This window comes from Protomyctophum parallelum (assembly GCF_964188405.1).
Source record: "Protomyctophum parallelum genome assembly, chromosome: 9".
Taxonomy (NCBI): domain Eukaryota; kingdom Metazoa; phylum Chordata; class Actinopteri; order Myctophiformes; family Myctophidae; genus Protomyctophum; species Protomyctophum parallelum.
Window position 1 is genome coordinate 31,934,846 of NC_139706.1, and position 6,672 is coordinate 31,941,517.

The window sequence follows — 6,672 nt, forward strand, 5'->3', positions numbered from 1 at the left end:
ATGGCGGGAAATCTATCTAGACGCAAATGGGCGTGGCCTGTATGGGGAGATGTGTCATGACCCAAGGAATCCAGGGAAAAAATATTTTTTATTTTACGACCTACGGTTCAAGAGTTATACCCCAAAAGGTAAAGTTGGCTGTTATAGCGCCACCATGAGGCCGACCGATATACTTCTAAGGTAATTAATTTTAGTAATTATTATGAATCTCTCCTCCAAGTCTTGTAAGTATAGCCCTTACGGTCTCAGAGGAAAAAATACTTGAAAGTGAGTCTTTGCATTTTCCCATTCATGTCTATGGGGCAATTTAATGCACGAATTAATTCATATCAATTAAACTATTCAACAAATGTCTTAGCAAAATACACGCACACGATTCCCGATGTAGCCCGTCGTTTTGACATATGGCTCGTGGGAGGTATAACGCGACAAAATAAAGTTTATCTATAAAAAGAATAAAAGGTCACTAAAACAATAGTATGGTTGCCTTCAGGCAACCACACTAATAATAAAGTGTTACAATTACTAGAGTCTGGTTGCCCATTCGGGCAACCACACTAATAACAGCAGGAAGGCATGGGCCACAATCCACCGTCTTGGCAAAGACCACACCACCCATAATTCACAACGGTCACAGCAAACTCTATTGCATCACAACTGGTGTAGTTATTGGATGGAGCCCGCACACCACCAAAAAAAGAAAAACAACATACTATAGTATGCCCTCCGTGACCATGGACTTTAGCCTTTCGCTTTTCTGCGATTTAACCTTTTTTCAAATCCTCAACAATGATGAAGAATCGTGCACTATAGCGTGCCACTTAATGACCTTGACCAATATCAATGACCTTGAGCAGTATAAATTACCTTCAATAAGACTAGTAAATGACCTTGACCAGTATAAATGACCTTGACAAGTACAAATGACCTTGACCAGTATAAATGACCTTCACCAGTAGAAATTACCGTGACCAGTATATGACTGTGACCAGTATACATGACCTTCATGAGACTAGTAAATGACCTTGACCAGTATAAATGACCTTTATAAGACTAGTAAATGATCTTCACCAGTATAAATTACCTTGACCAGTATGCGGTCCGTGACCATGGACTATAGCCTTTTGCTTTTCCTTGATTTTCACCTTTAAAAAATCCTCAACAATGATGAAGAATCGCGCACTATAGCGCGCCGATCAATGACCTGAGACCATGGACCAATGAATGAAATACAACACATTGAGCAGGGCACTGCAGGGAGTTGAACCCCGTTCCGGTAAACCAGAAGTCCGACACCAGTGCCTTAGTTTTTGTGTTGTTGTTCATTTAAAGGTCCAGGTGTGCATACGCATGTGCGCCTGTGCGTGTGTAGGTGCATGTGTGCATGTGTGTGTGCACGCTTCAATGACCACTGTTGGACCCAATGGCGATCAAGGACCTCAGGGAGCCACCCATAATTCACAACGGTCACAGCAAACTCTGTTGCATCACAACTGGTGGCCAACAGTCGTAACCAACACCGCCGCCGACCCACAGGAGAATACCATCGCACAGTGGTATCAGACCAACCACAATCAGCCAGCCCTCAAACCAAACCATTCGACCTAGAAGAACTCGAAACCCGGAAAAGCAGCAGGGATTGATGACATACTGGCAAAAATTATACAGCACCTGGAACCTAACGCAAAGACCTGGCTCGTGGGGATGCTGAACACATGCATGGCACAGAAAACCATCCCTTCTGTCTGGAGAAAGGTCAAAGTGGTTGCAATCCCCAAACCTGGCAAAGACCCATCATCCTCAAAGAGCTACCGACCCATTTCCCTCCTCTGCATCACCTACAAGAGAGGCTGCTACTCCAACGCCTCATACCACTCATAGACACCAAGCTGACTAAAGACCAAGGTGGTTTCCGTCCCGTCCTGTGCTGGACAGAGCTCAACCTCACCCAACACATTGAGGATGGGTTTGAGGGAAAACAAATAACTGGAGCAGCAACTGGAGGGCGAAGCAAGCACGCAGGCAGCTTGTGCCTGCGTGCCTCATGTGGAAGCTGCATAGTTGACTTTGTGTGTGTCTTTCTTTTTCTGTCTGTCTTTCTTAGGATGAAGATCAAGGTAGACGCCGTTGGAAGGCTCAACACAAGCCGATGCCCCTAGAGATCCATCCCAAAGCTTCCCTCAGGGAGTCCAGCAAGCCAGCTAGCCAGCAAGCCCGCCCAGTCAGCCAACGCAGCCAGCCAGCTCCGCCAGTCAGCCAGTCAGCCAGTGTAGAAAGTCAGGCTGACAAGCCAGAGCATATCAGCCCTTGCAGTCCGCCATTGCAGCCATACCAGCCTTGCTCAGTCAGCTCAGCCAGGCCTCTCTCGAGGCCTGGCTCTCTGTCTGCCTGGCCCGGTCTGCCCTGCCCTGCCTTGCAGCAACAGAACCAGCCTTGCTAGCAAGCCAGCCAGCTCAGAATACGAGCTCAGCAAGCCAGCGCAGCTGGCAAGCACGCAGTTAGTCTTAACCAGTTTCAGACAGGCAGGCCAAGGCAGACAGACAGGAAGACCGAGGCGCCTAGGCAGGCAGACAGGCCAGGAAGGCAACAAAGTGCAGGCAGGGGGACTATCCGGCCTAAGGCTGCGCTGCAAGGGTTGGAGCCTGGCCAGCTCCTGCTGATCTCCGCTGAGTGGCTGTGGCTGCACAGTAAGGCTGCAGTAACCTAGTCTGGGCTTGTTGCTGCACTGGCTTGCTCAGCTCGCATTCTGAGCTGGCTGGCTTGCCAGAAAGGCTGGTTCTGTTGCTGCAAGGCAGGGCGGGGCAGACCGGGCCAGGCAGACAGAGAGCCAGGCCTCGAGAGAGGCCTGGCTGAGCTGACTGAGCAAGGCTGGCATGGCTGCAGTGGCTGACTGCAAGGGCTGATATGCTCTGGCTTGGCAGCCTGACTTTCTACACTGGCTGACTGGCGGAGCTGACTGGCTGCGTTCGCTGACTGGGCAGGCTTGCTGGCTAGCTGGCTTGCTGGGCTCCCTGAGGGAAGCTTTGGGATGGATCTCTAGGGGCATCGGCTTGTGTTGAGCCTTCCAACGGCGTCTACCTTGATCTCCGTCCTAAGAAAGAAAGACAGAAAAAGAAAGACACACACAAACCCAACTATGCAGCTTCCACCTGAGGAACCGAGACGCGAAAAAAGAACTGAGCGTCACTTGGGATGGTCACAAACTCTCCAACCATACCCACCCCATGTATCTTGGAGTTACACTGGACAGGACACTCTTCTTCAAAAAACACCTGGAGAACACAAAAGCCACGGTCAACACCCACAATAACATCCTGTGAAAACTAGTGAACTCCAAGAGGGGCGCAGACCCACAAACAATCTGTGCAACTGCCATGGCCCTGTCTTTCTCTACAGCAGAGTATGCCTGCTCAAGCTGGAGCCGATCACGTCACACCAAATTGGTCGACACAGCCCTAAATGACACCTGTCGCATCAACACGGGATGCGTCAAGACAACACCTGTCCCGTGCCTTTATGCGCTAGCCGGCACCTCCCCCCGCACATCAGACGACTGTGTATCGCTCAAGATGAATGGAGAACACAGGAGATAGACAGTGAAGTTGGGAATGAACGAAGGAAAGTCTGGAATGAAATGATAGAGAACACCTCACACACACATAGTTTCCTTTTGTGGCTGTTTACATTCGAGGGTCGCCGGTCCTCTCGAACGGAACAGTTTAACGTCATGCCCAGGACGAAAAGATATAGAGAACACCAACATGACAAATAACAGCAGGAAGGCATGGGCCACAATCCACCGTCTTGGCAAAGACCACACCACCCATAATTCACAACGGTCACAGCAAACTCTATTGCATCACAACTGGTGTAGTTATTGGATGGAGCCCGCACACCACCAAAAAATGAAAAACAACATACTATAGTATGCCCTCCGTGACCATGGACTTTAGCCTTTCGCTTTTCTGCGATTTAACCTTTTTTCAAATCCTCAACAATGATGAAGAATCGCGCACTATAGCGTGCCACTTAATGACCTTGACCAATATCAATGACCTTGAGCAGTATAAATTACCTTCAATAAGGCTAGTAAATGACCTTGACCAGTATAAATGACCTTGACAAGTACAAATGACCTTGACCAGTATAAATGACCTTCACCAGTAGAAATGACCGTGACCAGTATATGACTGTGACCAGTATAAATTACCTTCATGAGACTAGTAAATGACCTTGACCAGTGTAAATGACCTTTACAAGACTAGTAAATGATCTTCCCCAGTACAAATGACCTTGACCAGTATGCGGTCCGTGACCATGGACTATAGCCTTTTGCTTTTCCTTGATTTTCACCTTTAAAAAATCCTCAACAATGATGAAGAATCGCGCACAATAGCGCGCCGCTCAATGACCTGAGACCATGGACCAATGAATGAAATACAACACATTTGAGCAGGGCACTGCAGGGAGTTGAACCCCGTTCCGGTAAACCAGAAGTCCGACACCAGTGCCTTAGTTTTTGTGTTGTTGTTCATTTAAAGGTCCAGGTGTGCATACGCATGTGCGCCTGTGCGTGTGTAGGTGCATGTGTGCATGTGTGTGTGCACGCTTCACCACTGTTGGACCCCATGGGGATCAAGGACCTCAGGGAGCCACCCATAATTCACAACGGTCACAGCGAACTCTGTTGCATCACAACTGGTGGCCAACAGTCGTAACCAACACCGCCGCCGACCCAAAGGAGAATACAATCGCACAGTGGTATCAGACCAACCACAATCAGCCAGCTCTCAAACCAAACCCTTCGACCTAGAAGAACTCGAAACTGCAATGGGAAAGTTGAAACCCGGAAAAGCAGCAGGGATTGATGACATACTGGCAGAAATGATACAGCACCTGGAACCTAACGCAAAGACCTGGCTCGTGGGGATGCTGAACACATGCATGGCACAGAAAACCATCCCTTCTGTCTGGAGAAAGGCCAAAGTGGTTGCAATCCCCAAACCTGGCAAAGACCCATCATCCTCAAAGAGCTACCGACCCATTTCCCTCCTCTGCATCACCTACAAGAGAGGCTGCTACTCCAACGCCTCATACCACTCATAGACACCAAGCTGACTAAAGACCAAGGTGGTTTCCGTCCAGGCCGCTCCTGTGCTGGACAGAGCTCAACCTCACCCAACACATTGAGGATGGGTTTGAGAGAAAACAAATAACTGGAGCAGCAACTGGAGGGCGAAGCAAGCACGCAGGCAGCTTGTGCCTGCGTGCCTGCCTTCCTGCCTGCCTTCCTCATGTGGAAGCTGCATAGTTGACTTTGTGTGTGTCTTTCTTTTTCTGTCTGTCTTTCTTAGGATGAAGATCAAGGTAGACGCCGTTGGAAGGCTCAACACAAGCCGATGCCCCTAGAGATCCATCCCAAAGCTTCCCTCAGGGAGTCCAGCAAGCCAGCTAGCCAGCAAGCCCGCCCAGTCAGCCAACGCAGCCAGCCAGCTCCGCCAGTCAGCCAGTGTAGAAAGTCAGGCTGACAAGCCAGAGCATATCAGCCCTTGCAGTCCGCCATTGCAGCCATACCAGCCTTGCTCAGTCAGCTCAGCCAGGCCTCTCTCGAGGCCTGGCTCTCTGTCTGCCTGGCCCGGTCTGCCCTGCCCTGCCTTGCAGCAACAGAACCAGCCTTGCTAGCAAGCCAGCCAGCTCAGAATACGAGCTCAGCAAGCCAGCGCAGCTGGCAAGCACGCAGTTAGTCTTAACCAGTTTCAGACAGGCAGGCCAAGGCAGACAGACAGGAAGACCGAGGCGCCTAGGCAGGCAGACAGGCCAGGAAGGCAACAAAGTGCAGGCAGGGGGACTATCCGGCCTAAGGCTGCGCTGCAAGGGTTGGAGCCTGGCCAGCTCCTGCTGATCTCCGCTGAGTGGCTGTGGCTGCACAGTAAGGCTGCAGTAACCTAGTCTGGGCTTGTTGCTGCACTGGCTTGCTCAGCTCGCATTCTGAGCTGGCTGGCTTGCCAGAAAGGCTGGTTCTGTTGCTGCAAGGCAGGGCGGGGCAGACCGGGCCAGGCAGACAGAGAGCCAGGCCTCGAGAGAGGCCTGGCTGAGCTGACTGAGCAAGGCTGGCATGGCTGCAGTGGCTGACTGCAAGGGCTGATATGCTCTGGCTTGGCAGCCTGACTATCTACACTGGCTGACTGGCGGAGCTGACTGGCTGCGTTCGCTGACTGGGCAGGCTTGCTGGCTAGCTGGCATGCTGGGCTCCCTGAGGGAAGCTTTGGGATGGATCTCTAGGGGCACCGGCTTGTGTTGAGCCTTCCAACGGCGTCTACCTTGATCTCCGTCCTAAGAAAGAAAGACAGAAAAAGAAAGACACACAAACCCAACTATGCAGCTTCCACCTGAGGAACCGAGACGCGAAAAAAGAACTGAGCGTCACTTGGGATGGTCACAAACTCTCCAACCATACCCACCCCATGTATCTTGGAGTTACACTGGACAGGACACTCTTCTTCAAAAAACACCTGGAGAACACAAAAGCCACGGTCAACACCCACAATAACATCCTGTGAAAACTAGTGAAATCCAAGAGGGGCGCAGACCCACAAACAATCTGTGCAACTGCCATGGCCCTGTCTTTCTCTACAGCAGAGTATGCCTGCTCAAGCTGGAGCCGATCACGTC